Below are 17,279 nucleotides of genomic sequence, written 5' to 3'. Positions count from 1 at the left end.
TTTTCAAAAGATCAACAAAATAGACAAGATAGCCATACTAATGACATAGAAAAGAGAGAAAACTCAAATGGATGCAATACAAAATGATAAAAAGGGTATCACCACCAATTCCAAAGAAATACAAACTACCATCAGAGATTACTACAAACAACTCTATGCATATAAACCAGTAAATCTGGAAGAAATGGATAAACTCCTGGACACTTACACCCTCCCAAGACTAAATCAAGAAGGAGTTAAAGCCCTTAATAGACCAACAATAAGGTCTGAAGTTGAGGCAGCAATTAATAGCCTACCAACCAAGAAAGTCCAGGCCCAGATGGGTTCGCAGCAGAATTCTACCAGATGTACAAAGAGGAGTTCATATCACTCCTTCTAAAACTCTTCGAAACAATACAAAAAGAAGGAATACTCCCTAACATATTTTATGAGACCATCATCATCCTCAGACAAAACCTGGCAGACATACAACTAAAAGAAAAAAATTCAGGCCAATATCCATGACGAACATTGACGCAAAAATCTTCAATAAAATACTGGCAAGCTGAATCCAACAGCACATCAAGAAGCTTATCCATCACAATCAAGTAGGCTTCACCGTGGGGATGCAAGCCTGGTTCAGCATACATAAATCTATAAATGTAATCCATCACATAAACAAAGAAAAAAAACACATCATCTCAAAGGATGCAGGGAAGGCCTTCAACGAACTTCTACAGCCCTTTATGCTAAAAAAAAAAAAAAACTCTCAATAAACTAGATATCAATGGAACATATTTCAAAATAAAAAAAGCTATTTATGACAAACCACAGCCAACATCTAACTTAATGAGCAAAAACTGCAAGCATTCCCTTTGAAAACTGGCACTAGACAAAGGTGCTCTATCTCACCCTTTCTATTCAACATAGTTTTGGAAGTTCTAGCTAGAGCAATCAGGCAAGAAAACCATATAAAGCGTATTCAATTAGGAAAAAAAAAGAAGTTAAATTATCTCTATTTGCAGATGACATGATTGTATATTTAGAAGATCCCATTGTCTCGGCCCAAAATCTCCTTAAGCTGATAAGCAACTTCAGCAAAGTATCACAATACAAAATCGATGTGCAAAAATCACAAGCATTCCTATACACCAGTAAAAGACAGAGAGCCAAATAATGAGTAAATTCCCATTTACGATTGCCACAAAGAAAATAAAATGCCTAGGAATACAGCTAACAAAGGCTGTGAAGGACCTCTTCAAGGAGGATTACAAACCACTAGTCAAGGAAATAAGAGAGGACACAAACAGATGGAAAAACATTCCATGCTTATGGTCAGGAAAAATCGGTATCGTTAAAATGGTCCTACTTTTCAAAGTAATTTATAGATTCAGTGCTATCCCCCATCAAGCTACCACTGACCTTCTTCACAGAACTAGAAAACAAAACAAAACAAAACAAAACAAAACAAACAAAACACTTTAAACTTCATATAGAACCAAAAAAAAAGAGCCCACAAAACGACAATCCTAAGCAAAATAAACAAAGCTGGAAGCATCACGCTACCTGCTTTCAAACCATTCTCAAAGCTACAGTAATCAAAACAGCATGGTACTGGTACCAAAAATGAGATATAGAGCAATGGAACAGAACCAAGACCTCAGAAGTAATGCCACACATCTACAACCATCTGATCTTTGACAAACTTGACAAAAACAAGCAATGGGGAAAGGATTCCATGTTTAATGAATGGCGTTGGGAAAACTGGCTAGCCATGCGCAGAAAACTGAAACTGGACCCCTTCCTTACACCTTATACAAAAATTAACTCCAGTTAGATTAAAGATTTAAACATAAGACCTAACACCATAAAAACCCTAGAAGAAAGCCTAGGCAAAGCCATTCAGGACATAGGCAAAGGCAAGGACTTCATGACTAAAACACCAAAAGTACCAGCAACGAAAGCCAAAATAGACAAATGGGATCTAATTAAACTGAAGAGTTTCTGCATAGCAAAAGAAACAATCACTAGGGTGAACTGGCAACCAACAGAATGGGAAAGGAATTTTGCAACCTGCCCATCTGACAAAGGACAGCTATCCGGAATCTACAAAGAACTAAAACAGGTTTACAAGAAAAAACGAACCTATTCAAAAGCGGACAAAGGATATAAACAGACACTTTTCAAAAGAAGACATAGATGAGACTAATAAATATATGAAAAAATGCTCATCATCTCTGGTCATTAGAGAAATGCAAATCAAAACTACACTGAGATACCATTTCAGGCCAGTTAGAATGGTGATCATTAAAAAATCTGGAGACAACAGATCCTGGAGAGGATATGGAGAAATAGGAACACTTTTACACTGTTGGTGGGAGTGTAAATTAGTTCAACCATTGTGGAAGACAGTGTGGTGATTCCTAAAGGACCTAGAAATAGAAATTCATTTTGACCCAGCAATCCCATTATTCAGTATATGCCCAAAGGATTATAAATCATTCTAGTATAAATACCCATGCACACGTATGTTCGTGGATGAATCTGGAAACCCTCATTCTCAACAAACTGACACAAGAACAGAAAACCAAACACGACATGTTCTCACTCACAGGTGGGTGATGAACAATAAGCACACATGGGCACAGGACGGAAACATCACACACTGGGTTCTGTTGGGGGGTGCAGAGTTAGGGGAGGGACAGCAGGGAGTGGGGAGGCTGGGTAAGCATAACATTGGGAGAAATGCCTGATGTGGGGGATGGGGGATGGGGGCAGCAAACCACCATGGCACGTGTGCACCTTTACAACAATACTGCAAGATCTGTACGTGTATCCCAGAACTTAAAGTACAATAAAATAAATAAATAAATAAAGGAATCAATGCAGAGCAAAAAAGACTTGTTTTCAAAGGTAAAACACATTTTTTTATAGAAAAGCTAGAAACCAAACACTGATTTGTGAGAATAATCCATAATTCAGACATGTTATTGATCGATAAATATCTGAAAAATAAGGTACAAAAAAGTGAGTTACAGGGAATATTACAATCTGACAATTATTGTGCATTTAACAATAGGACAGTACCACAGGGGCAAAGGAATCTCAAAGGCCCCCTATAATCTAACATAAGCTAGCTGAGTTCATCTTGTTCTCAAATTGGACCTTCGACTCCAGCTTATCTGGCCCACTTCCCTATACTTTGAATACAGCTTGCTCATTCATACATCTTTGCCTTTGGTGACACCTTTTGATGTTCATGGAAAAATCCTCTAATCCCTAAATCATATGCCTCCATTAAAATCCCTCCCTAGATACACCTTTTCCTCACAGTGTTCCCTAGATAACAATACTGTTCTTGCCGAATTGAGAGAGGTCTCACTTAGATAAGATCAAGAAACAGTCCCGGACCTGCCACGTTCTCACACAAATATGTGTTACCATGAAATGACTCTCTCACTGTACCATACTTGTTTATTGTGTCCTGCCAAATTAGATCATGAACTATTCTGGAGTAAGAATGGTGTCCATTGTTCTCTTTGTCCCAAATCACCTGGTTGAATAAGAGGTTAATAAATGGTCATATACCTGCTATTTTAGACCTAAAAAATTTCTTCCTAAAAAAACAAAGTACTTAAAACAATTACTACAAAAGCAAGAGAAGAGGTTAATCTTCCTAATGTCTTTAATTTCAGTGGCCTAGGTAATTACTAGTATATTCAAGTTTAAGTGCAATTCTTCAGAAGAGGTCGGAGGAAAGACGAGTGAGGAGAATGCAATTTTTTTAATGTTCTAAGTACTACTCAAGAAGCAAAGAAGCAGATGTCCTTCATTTCCACACAGACCAGAAATATGTGATGTAACAGGCTTCACACAGACCCCGAGAAAATTTGTTGATATGTGGGGAAGAATTTTTCACTGCACAGCTAACCACTGAAGCAAGCTTCTTAAAGGAAATTTCAAAAACCATGTAGACAATGATGTGTTTCAATTCGTTGGAACATTTTACTACTATAGGAACAATCGCTTTCTTGACTCTCCTCCCCCTGCCCTAGATCCATCATGAACAAGTGTCTTTGGAAAATCTTACATTTAGAAAGTTGGATCGTCTTACTGGAGTGAAAGAAATAGTTCTTACCATTTTTATCCACAAATAACATAAAAATGTAACAATGATTGCAAGTAGATACTGAAGAAATAGAGATGACACTGCAGGTTTATAGAAGACACAAAGTCAAAGCAAAAGCAAGCAAAAAGTCATCAAATGGAGAAGAAATTGTTCAGCCTTTCTCTTTTCTTGATCTGTACCTCTGAAGCTGGCATAAACCCTCATGTTTATTAGAAATGTTCTGAACAGGGAATCTTGAAGCAGGGATGTGTATCCTAGTCACTAATGGGATTATTTAATCTCCCTGAACCTCTGTTTTTCCCCCATTGATAAGATGAGAATGATAATACTTATCTACCTATATAGGTGTGACCAGATGCTGTCATGAATATGAACATATTTGCTAAAGTAAAGTGAGCTATTACTGAAATGTATGTTGATTATGGGAAATTTGGTGGGGAAAGTAGAATACGATTAGAATAGCATTTTACTATATTATTATTATTTTACCACAGCACAATTGCCGATTTTCCGTTTAATACTTGTTGAGCACCAGGTTTCCAGGGTAGAGAAATAAACAAAACAAATACTCCTGCAGTGACTGAAGGAAAGCAAACTCTTGTCAAATACATGTTTGTGCCTCAGTACAATACAGCTAACATTTCCTGAGTGCTGGCTAGACAACAAGTGCATGAATGTTTCCATATAAACACTCAGAGCTTAATCTTTTTGCTTAAACTATTTTCTGACATGGAAAGAGCCCAGGTTTTCTTTTAAAAAGATAGAAAATTTAGAATGCTTAATAAAAGTTATGACATCAAATTAATAGAAATTGACTCAGTTTTTACAACTTAAACTTTACAGTGCTTGAACTAAATCAATATCGATTGAATTTTTTTTTTTTTTTTTTTTTTTTTGAGACAGAGTTTCACTCTTGTTACCCAGGCTGGAGTGCAATGGCGCGATCTCGGCTCACCGCAACCTCCGCCTCCTGGGTTCAGGAAATTCTCCTGCCTCAGCCTCCTGAGTAGCTGGGATTACAGGCATGTGCCACCATGCCCAGCTAATTTTTTTGTATTTTTAGTAGAGACAGGGTTTCACCATGTTGACCAGGTTGGTCTTGATCTCTTGACCTCGTGATCCACCTGCCTCGGCCTCCCAAAGTGCTGGGATTACAGGTGTGAGCCACCGCACCCGGCCCGATTGAATTCTTTTGAGAAAACTTCAACCCTTACTAGTGTTGCTTCCTTCAGGTTGATTCAACAGAACTTTAATCGACCCAAATCTTATGCGCTGCGCCTGGATGTGACTCTGGAGAGCATCGAACTCACCCTGTACATGAACAGCTTTTCACTCAATTTTTTTTTCTTTTTTTTAGAAAGAGAAAAAGAATAATAAGAAAAAGAATAAAGAAGAGGAAGAAAGAGAAAGAGGAAGAAGGAGAGAGAATGGGGGTATTGCTTTGTTGCCCGGGCTAGAATGCAGTCTAAATATGGGTATGCCTATAATTGTCCTTAATAATGGAGACATGAAAGAAAGTGAGGGAAGAGAGTAACAAACAAGGAGCCAACCAACATTTCGTTTAAACTTCTAAGTTGATATGATGTGGTACTGATAAGAGTGTATATTTTGTGTAAAGTGGAGAGTTCTATAAATGTTAATTACGTTTACTTGTTCCAGATCTGAGTTCAAGTCCTGGATATCATTGTTAATTTTCTGTCTCATTGATCTGTCTAATATTAATGTTGAAGTCTCCCACTATTATTGTGTGGGAGTCTAAGTCTCTTTATAAGTCTTGTATGTCTGGGTATTCCTGTATTGGGTGCGTATATATTTAGGACCTTTAACTCTTCTTGTTGTTGCATTGATTCTTTATCATTATATAATGCCCTTCTTTGCTTCTTTTGGTCTTTGTTGCTTTAAATACTATTTTATCAGAGGCAAAAATTGTAACTTCTGCTTTTTATTTATTTATTTTTGCTCTCTGGTTGGTTGGTAAGTCTCTCTCCATGCCTTGTTTTGAGTCTTTGTGTATCCTTGAATGTGAGATGGGTCTGGATGCAGCATACAGTTTTAGTTTTTTGTCCAAATTGCCTGTCTGTCTTTGAATTGGGGAATTTAGTCAATTTAAATTTAGAATTAATAATGATATATGTGAGTTTAATACTGCCATTTAATATTAGCTGGCTATTTTTCCCATTAGTTGATGTAAATTCTACATTATATTGATGTTCTTTACTTTTTGGTATTTTTTTAGAAAGGCTGATGCTGTTTGTTCCTTTCTATGTGTAGTGGTTCTTTCAGAAGCTCTTGTAAAGCAGGCCTGGTGGTGATGAATTCTCTGAGTGCTTGCTTGTTCACAAAAAACTTTATTTTTCCTTCACTTATGAAGCTTAGCTTGGCTGGATGTGAAATTCTTGGTTGAAAGTTCTTTTCTTTAAGGATGTTGAATATTGGTCCCCACTCTCTTCTGGCTTGTAGGGTTTCTGCTGAGAGATCTGCTGTAAGTCTGATAGGCTTCCCTTTGTGGGTAACCTGACCTTTCTCTCTGGCTGCCCTTAGTATTTTCTCCTTCATTTCAACCCTGGTGAATCTGACGATTATGTGCCTTGGAGTTGCTCTTCTTGAGGAATATCTTTGTGGTGTTCTCTGTATTACCTGGAGTTGAATATTATCCTGCCTTACTAAGTTGGGAAAATTTTCCTGAATAATATCCTGAAGCATATTTTCCAGCTTGGATTCATTCTCTTCGTCACATTCAGGTACACCTATCAAGTGTAGATTAGGTCTTTTCACATAGTCCCATATTTCTTGGAGACTTTGCTCGTTCCCTTTTATCCTTTTTTCTCTAATCTTGTCTTCTAGTTTTATTTCATTGAGTTGGTCTTCGACCTCTGATATCCTTTCTTCTGCTTGATCAATTCGGCTGTTAAAACTTGTGCATACTTCACATAGTTCTTGTATTGTGTTTTTCAGCTCCATCAATTCACTTATTTTCCTCTCTAAATTTTGTATTCTTGTTGACATTTCGTCAAACCTTTTTTCAAAGTTCTTAGTTTCTTTAGATTGTGTTAGAACAAGTTCTTTTAATTCACAGAAGTTTCTTATTATCCACGTTTTGAAGCCTGCTTCTGTAATTGGAACACACTCGTTCTCCATCAAGCCTTGTTTCGTTGCTGATGAGGAACTGGGATCCCCTGCTGAGGAAGAGGCGTTTTGATCTTGGGTATTCTCAGTCTTTCTTGACTGTTTTCTTCCCTTCGTTGTAGATTTATCCATCTGTGGTCTTTATAATTACCGTCTTTGTAATTGGGTTTCTGAGTGGACGTCCAACTTATTGATTATCAGCGCCGAAATCTGAGCAACCCACTGCACCGACAAAATCAGCGGCGTTAAGATTGATGGTGCTTTTCTGACTCTGCACCAAGAACCGATGCTCTGAGGCGCCGGCAAAACCGCCTCGCCGGTCACAAGAGTCGCGCTGGCGACCCGTGGGGCTCCTCCGCTGGGAATCTCCTGGTGCGTGAGCAACAAGAATTCATGTGAAGGTATGGTGTCCTCTCGTTCTTTGCGTTTTCACTGGGAGCTACAATCCCGAGCTGCTAGTGATCAGCCATCTTGGATCTCTCTCCAACAGAGGAATCTTCACTCAATTTTTAAATCCCACTTCAATATCATAGAATTTTAGAATTACTAAAGGACCTTAGAGGTTAAAATCTTCCACTATTCTAGGAGTCTTATAAAATATTCATGGACAATTTTGACCTGTCTTAAAGCTAGACTCCCTTCTATTATGTAAATATCTAAACAAAAAGGCATCATATTCTTTCATTAGGTAGCCCAAATGATTATTTCATTGGTAAAATATTAAGACAAAGTCCGTATTCCTGGAACACATTTAATGCCTCAATTTTGAAAAAAAAAAAAAAAAAAAAAAAAAAAAAAAAAAAAAAGTCATTATTTTCCTCAATCAAAATTAGGTAGAACTGGAAAATTTTTTACATTATTAGCTGGACATAATGTATTTTGAGACCCTCAGAATAAAATAGGTATATATTTGCTTTTTAACGCCCGAAATTATCATTAATATTAGTAGTCTCCTCATCTCCTACATTATGTTAATACAGTATTTACTAATTAATATTTTACATTCTTTTTTTTTTTTTTGGTGGCTTTTTTTTTTTTTTTTTTTTTTTAAAGACGGGGTTTCACCATGTTGGTCAGGCTGGTCTTGAACTCCCGACCTCAGCTGATCTGCCCACCTTGGCCTCCAAAGTGCTTGGATTACAAGCATGAGCCACCACACCTGGCCAAACTGGTGGCCTTTATGTGAACTATATTCCAATAAAGCTGGCATTTGTAAACATTTGTATGATCCATCCAGGATGAGCTGATTGCCACACAGTAACATTCACAAGGGAAATGGTGCTCTAGGGAAGCCTCCACCTCCTGAAGGGGCTCCCTCCAGACACACAGAGCCAAGCCCAGAGCACCCCAAGAGTCCTGTCTTGCCATCTATCCTCGGTCAGTGAAAAACCCAGAAGCCACAACAGCAGAAAGCCACAAGACCTTGTGGTCTTCCTGCAGGACCCTGTGAGGCCCTCAGAGACCACCCTGGGGTTGGCTGGCACCGCCCCCAGAACTTTGGAACCACCAGAGCGGAGTGACTTCCTGAGGCTCCGAGAGGCCGCTGTGCACAGGGGAGGACACTGGCAGAGTGCGGAGACCTGAAGTGTCATCTCAATTCTGCCCTCACTTCGCTGAGTGACCTCAGGACTCGCAGCCTCTCTGGGCCTTGCCCCTCATCTGTAAGAAGGCAAGGGCAGCCTGGAGGATCCCCAGCAGCCTCAATGCTCTGACAGGTTAGAGTCAAAACACCACCGTGCCGTCTGCTAGAGTGTTCAAACCGAGGCCCTGGTCCATTCAGGTGGCATTTCTCGCGTTCTGAGGCACTCAGGCTCCCAGGTAGAAAGGACAAGGACGAACCCATGTAGCCCACCGTTCCAACTCTTCCTCGAACCATCTGCCCTTCTGGAATCTCCAGGGCCAAACCGAGGTCTGAAATCCGGATGTGTCCACGATCATCAAGGAGAATATTCTCAAGCTTTAGGTCTCTGTATATAATTCTTTCCCTCTGTAAATCTTCCAAGCCGCAACACAGTTCTGCAGCATAGAAAACAGCTCTCTGCTCATCAAAGCCGGGATTGCCCAGGTTGTAAATGTGAAACTTCAAATCCCCTCCATTCATAATGGTGAGCACCAAGCACAAGGCATCTTTGGTTTCATAAGCGTAGGCTAAACTAACCACGAATCGACTTTGCACTTTCTCCAAAATCCTTTTTTCATTTAGAGCCAGAGCTTCACCTTTCCTTTTCTTTATTCTTTTCTTCTGTAGCTTTTTACAGGCATACATTTTTCCCATGGCTCGCACTTGACAGGCACAAACCTCTCCAAATCCGCCTTTTCCTAGAACTCTGTAATGTCTAAATGTGTTCTTGGTTACGGGTTGCCTTTCCAGCCATTTCCATTGTAAAAATTGGGAAAAATGTGAGCTTTCTTGGTATTCTTCAAATGGTTCCCGTCTTAAGTAGTTATGGGTAATTCTTATCATTGAAGAATATATTGAAGACTGACAGTCCACAATCACTTCGGTTCTCATCATCTACCACTTCATATTCTGCCACTGCATCCAGGAATTCAATGTGCCTCTTTAGGGGGGGTTTGGTATCACAGAACTCCCTGAAGAGAAGTCTTCCTATTGGTTGCTTGTCACAAAGACTGCTATAATCCTTTTCAATGGAATGTCTGAGCTCACTGCACTGGCTGACAGGAGGCAACATCAGTATCTCCCTCCATTTTTTACTACGACCACTTTTTTTTGCCATATCCTCCTTGACACGCTTTCAGCAGCAGCGAGTTGGCCACGATGTTCTCAAGCTCCATGTCCCGGCGCCGCCGCCGCGGCGGATTCTGCGAAACCCAGGAGACTGACCGGGGGAACACAGTGAGGTGCCGCTGCCTCCACACATAGCTCGCCGGGCGCCGCCCGGTTCTCCAGCCCCGGACACGGTCCCGGGGGGCTGGCCCGCCGCCGCCGCCACCACTGCCACCAGGGGGGCGGCTGCCGGCTCTGCCTCCGCCTCCGCCGCCACCACTGCCACCACGGGCGCCGCCACCACTGCCACCAGGGGCGCCGCCGCCGCCGCCGCCGCCCCCGGCCCTTGCCAGCAGGGGAGCGGTCGGGGCGAGGGGAGGGGGCAGCTCGACGGCGGAGGGTCCCAGCTGTCACCAGCGCCGCGCTGTCGCCCCGGCTTTTCTCGGCCCCATGGCCCTCGCCTTGCGCGCGCAACTCCCTCCTCAGGGCCAGGCCCCGGGCAGCCCCGAGTCAATGCCGAGGCCCACCCCAGGCAGGGGCTCACCGGCAAGCGCGCCGCCGCGACCCGCACCGGGGCAGGCTCGGTGCTAACCATATTTTACATGCTTAGTATATGTCGTGTAGATTACCAGTCCATGAAAAAGATCAAAATTCAATTCTTTATTGTAATTCTTACGTGTTACACAGGGGTGACTCTCTTGCCTCTTCTGCAGCATCTCAGAGACAATTCTCCATGCCCAACAATCTTCCCTCTCCTTCCATGTCTTACCCCAGACATATTTGGGGTTCATAAGTGGAGGACCACAACCCCTGGGCTACCTAAAATAAGCCCCTTCCATGCACAGAAACTTTGGCCTGCAGGTTCGGTAGAATGTCCTTCTAGCAGAGGACCCTGGATTCCAAAGGTGTTAAGCCGTCTCCTAATGCACCTGGTAGAATTATTTGCTGGCACTACAATTGCCTTTGGCTCTTACCTTCCTGAGCAGGGGTCCCTAACCCCCCAGGCTGTGGACTCAGACTGGTCTATGGCCTGCTAGGAACTGGGCTGTACAGCAGGAGGTAAGTGGCAGGCAAGTGAGCATTACCACCTGAGACCTGCCTCCTGTTACATCAGCCAGCATTAGATTCTGACAGGAGCATAAACTCTGTTGTCAACTGCACATGTGAGAGATCTAGCTTGTGCACTCCTTATGAGAATCTAACTATTGCCTGATGATCTGAGGTAGAACAGTTTCATCCCAAAACCATCCCAACTGGTTTTGGGATAAAGCTGCCCAAGATGGAAACCAGTCTCTGTTGTCAAAAAGATTAGGGACAGCTCTTCCCAAGGATGGGACTTCCCAGTTGTGTTAGTCCATTTTGTATTGCTGTAAAGGAATATCTGAGACTGGGTAACTTATTCAGAAAAGAGGTTTCTTTGGCTCACAGTTCTGCAGGCAATACAAGCATGGCACCACCACCTGCTCAACTAGTGGTCAGACCTCTGGGAGCTTTTACTCGTGGTGGAAGGCAAAGGGGAAGCCGGTGTTTCACATTGCAAGAGAAGAGGGAGGTCCCAGACTCTTAACCAGCTAAACTAATAGAGCAATAAATCACTCATTTCCATGGGGAGGGCATCAAGCCATTCATGAGAGATCTGCTCCCATAACACAAACACCTCCCTCTAGACCCCACCTCCAACACTGGGTGAATCACGTGTCATCATGAGAGTCAGAAAAGACAAAACATCCAAACAATATCCCCAGTTCTCACACCTGTGCAGTGCCTCCAATCAGGGTCATACATAAAGCTGCTGGTGCTGTCATTCGGCCTCTGAAGTTTTTGTTGCACGTGGGTGTGTGCATATGCATATCAGTGGTAACTCCTCAAAGCAAGCCTGGGACTTATCGTCATTTAAGTTCACATCATGGCCATACTCTTTATATTCCAGTTCCTGGAAGAAAATCCCATGAAACTAAAAACAACAAAGCTGGCCTCCATAGCCACCTCCCTTGTGGGAAATGAGTTATCTAAAATTCACAGGGAGGCATGTTTGGCATGGGATATAGAACCGATGCTTTTTAATGTAGTGCTTTTGGTAGAAAGAATACCCACACTTGGGACAGGCATATTATATGCCATGAAAAACATACAACTTTGTGGTAAATATAACCTCTGAGATGGAATTCAACATGTATTTTGGATTTTAACCTTCAGACTCAGTACACAAACCCCATCCAACTCAACTAGACTCAGTCATGCTGGGTGTTGGACAGAAATTACCAATGAGCTTAGTAAAAACAAACTAAACTAAAGCAGACAACCAAAATTCCTCTTGAAAACATTTTTTTTTCCAAGTTCTTAAAGGCATTTTTATATGTGCTATTTCTTATGCTCTGAAGAAATCTATTTTATATAATCATTTCAGAGATTAAATAACTAGTATAATGAATAGAAAATTCCTTTTCAATTATTTGGTTACATTTCTGTACAAGGTCAAGTATAATTCACGGGAAAACGGAATCTGTCCAAATAAACCAAAGAATGACACAAATAAAAACTGTCCAAGAATTCTGAATTATTTCTGGAGAAACTGTTATGCAATTGCGTCACTATAGCCACTCTTAGCATGAATGGTAGAGAATGTATTTCCAAGGCAGTTTTAGTGGCAAAATAAGATCTGAACACAATTGCCTTAAATAACTTAAAATAATCACAAATTCCACAATTAGGAATCTACTTATGGATCAAGGCAGACGAGAGGCAGGAGTAGGTGGCAGCTCCAGTCAGAGCAGCATGTGGAGGCTTCCACTGTGAATTTTTGCTCCAGATTGACTCCAAGAACAAACCAGCAATACTGAGATGACTGACAGACCCTCTGAAGAAAACAGACCCCTTCCTCAGGACCCCAGAGACACCCCGAATACTATGAGAGACTCAGCTGTGGAAGTGGAAAACGTCCCCAATGGAGAAGCTGAAGCTGAAAGAAGGAAACCCTCCGGCAAGTTCCCGAGTCCGATTCGTCATTCACCTGGAAACAGACTCGGGGATGCTGCAGGGGGCATCGTGGGAGTGAGACTGGCCCTTCAGGTTTCCTGGGAGCTGGGTGAGGCCTGTGACTGCCAGCTTTCCCCCACCTCCCTGACAACCTGCAAGACCCAGCAGAGGCAGCCATAATCCTAGGTACACAACGCCAGTGACCTGGGAGTCTCATCCCCACCCACCACAGCAACCACAGCAAGACCTGCCCACGGAGAGTCTGAGCTCACACACACCTAGCCCTGCCCTACATGACGGTCCTTCCCTACCCACCCTGGTAGGGAAAGACAAAGGGCATATAATCTTGGGAGTTCTAAGGCCCCACCCACCAATGGTTTCTCTCCACACTACTGCAGCTGATGCTTTCTGGGATGTGCCACCTCCTGGTAGGAGGCCAATCAGCACAAAAATAGACCTCTAAATCAACAAAATTAAGAACCCTCATGGGTTCGCTGCACCCTACACCACCTCCTCCAGAACAGGCACTGGTATCCACAGCTGAGAGATCCATAGATGGTTCACATCACAGGACTCTGTGCAAACAATCCCCAGTACCAGCCCAGAACCAGGTAGACTCACCAGGTGGCTGGATCCAGAAGAGACAACAATCACTGCAATCAGCTCACAGGAAGCCACATCCACAGGAGAACGGGGAGAATACTACACCACGGGAACACCCGATGGGACAAAAAATCAGAACAGCCTTCAGCTCTAGACTTTGCCTCTAACACAGCCTAGCCCAATGAGAAAGAACCAGAAAACCAACCCTGGTAATATGGCAAAACAAGGCGTGTCAACACCCCACAAAAATCACACTAGTTCACCAGCAATGGATGCAACCCAAGAAGACATCCCTGATTCCCCTGAAAAAGAATTCAGGAGGTTAGTTAAGCTACTCAGGGAGGGACCAGAGAAAGGCAAAGCCCTGTGGGGGTGGGGAAAAAAAATCCAAAAAATGATACTAGAAGTGAATGGAGAAATATTAAAGGAAACAGACAGCTTAAAGAAAAAAAACAAAATTCAGGAAACTTTGTTCATACTTTTAGAAATGTAAAATGCTCTGGAAGGTCTCAGCAATAGAATTGAACAAGTAGAAGAGAGAAATTCAGAGCTCAAAGGTAAGGACTTTGAAGTAACTCAACCCAACAAAGACAAAGAAAAAAGAATAAGAAATTATGAACAAAGCCTCCACAAATTATGGGATTATGTTAAATGACTAAACCTAAGAATAATTGGTATTCCTGAGGAAGAAGAAAATTCTAAAAGTTTGGAAAACATAGCCGGGCGCGGTGGCTCAAGCCTGTAATCCCAGCACTTTGGGAGGCTGAGGCGGGTGGATCACAAGGTCAAGAGATCGAGACCATCCTGGTCAACTTGGTGAAACCCCGTCTCTACTAAAAATACAAAAAATTAGCTCCGCATGGTAGCGTGTGCCTGTAATCCCAGCTACTCAGGAGGCTGAGGCAGGAGAATTGCCTGAACCCAGGAGGCTGCGGAGGTTGCGGTGAGCCGAGATCGCGCCATTGCACTCCAGCCTGGGTAACAAGAGCGAAACTCCGTCTCAAAAAAAAAAAAAAAAAAAAAAAAAAAAAAAGCTTAAAGGCTGGGTGTGGTGGCGCACGCCTGTAATCCCAGCACTTTGAGAGGCCAGGGCAGATGGATCACCTGAGATCAGCAGTTCAAGACCAGCCTGGCCAACATGGTGAAACCCTGCCTCTACTAAAAATACAAAATTAGCTGGTCATGGTGGCGGTGCCTTTAACCCCAGCTACTCGAGAGGCTGAGGCAGGAGAATCGCTTGAACCTTGGAGGCAGAGGTTGCAGTGAACCGAGATTGTGCCATTGCACTCCAGCCTGGGTGACAGAGCAAGACTCCGTCTCAAAAAAAAAAAAAAAAAAAAAAAAAAAAAAAAAAATTTTAAAAAGGCCGGGCGCGGTGGCTCAAGCCTGTAATCCCAGCACTTTGGGAGGCCGAGAAGGGTGGATCACAAGGTCAAGAGATTGAGACCATCCTAGTCAACATGGTGAAACCTCGTCTCTACTAAAAATACAAAAAATCAGCTGGGCATGGTGGCACGTGCCTGTAATCCCAGCTACTCAGGAGGCTGAGGCAGGAGAATTGCCAGAACCCAGGAGGCGGAGGTTGCGGTGAGCCAAGATCGCGCCATTGCACTCCAGCCTGGGTAAAAAGACCGAAACTCCGTCTCAAAAAAAAAAAAAAAAAAAAAAAAGTTTGGAAAACATATTTAGGGAAATAACTGAGGAAAACTTCCCTGGCCTAGATAGAGACCTAGGCATGCAAATACAAGAAGCATGAAGAAGACCTGGGAAATTCATCACAAAAAGGTCTTTGCCTAGGCATATTGCCATCAAATTATCCAAAGTTAAGAGGAAAGAAAGACTCTTAAGAGCTGTGAGACAGAATCACCAGGTAACCTGTAAAACAAAATTTACCCGATTAAAAGCAGATTTACCTGCATAAACCCTACAAGCTAGAAGGGATTGGTGCCCTATCTTCAGCCTCCTCAAACAAAACAGTTAGCAGCCAAGAATTTTGCATCCAGTGAAACTAAGCATTATTTAAGAAGGAAAGATACAGTCATTTTCAGACAAACACACACTGACAGAATTCACCATTACCAAACCACCACTACAAGAACCGCTATAAAAGGAGCTCTAAATCTTGAAACAAAATCCTGGAATCACATGCAAACAGAATCTCTTTAACGCATAAATCACACAAAACCAATAAAACAAAAATACAAGGTAAAAAGCAAAAACAAAACAAAACAACACAAAGTATGCAGGCAACAAAGGGCATGATGACTGCAATGATACCTCACATTTCAATACTGACATCAAATGTAAATGGCCTAAATGCTCCACTTAAAAGATACAGAACTGCAAAATGGGTAAGAACTCACCAACCATCTGCTGCCTTCAGGAGCCTTGCCTAACACATAAGGACTCACAGAAACTTAAAGTAAAAGGCTGGAAAAAGGCATTTCATACAAAAGGACACCAAACTGAGCAGGGATAATTGTTCTTAGATCAGACAAAACAAACTTTAAAGCAACAGCAGTTAAGACAGACAAAGAGAGATATTATATAATGGTAAAAGGCCTTGTCCAACAGGAAAATACCACGATCCTAAACATATATGCAGCTAACACTGGAGTTCCCAAATTTATAAGACAATTACTAACAGACCTAAGAAATGAGGTAGACAGCAACACCATAATAGTGGGGGACTTCAATACTCCACTGACAGCACTAGACAGGTCATCAAGACAGAAAGTCAAGAAAGATACAATGGATTTAAACTATACCTTGGAATAAATAGACTTAACAGATATATACAGAACACTTCATCCAACAACCACAGAATACACATTCTATTCAACAATTCATGGAACTTTCTCCAGTATAGACCATATGATAGGCCATAAAACGACCCTCAGGAAGTTTCAGACAACTGAAATTATATCAAGCACTCTATCATACCAACAGTGGAATAAAACTGGAAATAAACTCCAAAAGGAACCTTCAACACCACACAAATACATGGAAATTAAATAACCTGCTCCTGAAAGAGCACTGGGTCCAAAAGCAAATTGAGATAGAAATGTAAAAATTTATCAAACTCAATGACATATTTAAATTACACAAACTATTCAAACCTCTGAGCTACGACTAAGGAGGTGCTAACAGAAAACTTCATAGCCCTTAACATCTACATCAAAAAGTCTGAAAGAGCTCAAACAGACAATCTAAGGTCGTGCCTCAAGGAATGAGAGGAAAAACATAACAAACCAAACCCAAACCCAGAAGAAAGGAAATAGCCAATACCAGACTAAATGTAATGGAAACAAACTAACAAAAATACAAAAGACAAATGAAACAAAAAGCTGGTTCTTTGAAAAGATAAATAAAACGGGTAGACCATTAGCAAAATTACCCAAGAGAAGAGAGAAACATCCCAATAACCTAACTGAGAAGCACAACAGAAGATATCACAACTCACACCACTGAAATACTAAAGATCACTCAAGGCTATTATGAACACCTTGACAGAAATAAACTAGAAAAGCTAGAAGAGATGGATGAATTCCTGGGAAAATACAGCCCTCTTAGCTTCAATCAGAAAGAATTAGATGCCCCAAACAAACTAATAACAAGTAGCAAGACTGAAATGGTAATTTAAAAATACCAACAATAAAAAGAAGTTCAGAAGCAGATGGATTCACCACAGAATCCTACCAGATATTCAAAGAAGAATTGGCAGCAATCCTTTTGACA

General features: G+C 41.7%; 1 protein-coding gene and 1 pseudogene across 15 annotated transcripts in view; both read right to left on the bottom strand.

The window, feature by feature from the left end:
• ADAT1 (adenosine deaminase tRNA specific 1) overlaps nt 1–17,279 on the bottom strand; it is a 116,963-nt gene that overhangs the window by 54,772 nt on the left and 44,912 nt on the right. The window contains exon 13 of one of the 15 annotated variants that reach the window (XR_012518938.1): nt 11,717–11,895. The exons of the other annotated variants lie outside the window; for them this stretch is intronic. The gene's annotated coding sequence lies outside the window, so the exon portion shown is untranslated. The remainder of the gene's footprint in view (nt 1–11,716; nt 11,896–17,279) is intronic. 15 annotated transcript variants of the gene reach the window in all.
• LOC120363162 (G protein-coupled receptor kinase 4-like) lies at nt 8,058–10,253 on the bottom strand (annotated as a pseudogene).

This window comes from Saimiri boliviensis, chromosome 1 (genome assembly GCF_048565385.1).
Source record: "Saimiri boliviensis isolate mSaiBol1 chromosome 1, mSaiBol1.pri, whole genome shotgun sequence".
Lineage (NCBI taxonomy): Eukaryota > Metazoa > Chordata > Mammalia > Primates > Cebidae > Saimiri > Saimiri boliviensis.
This window is presented reverse-complemented; position numbering and strand designations above follow the sequence as displayed.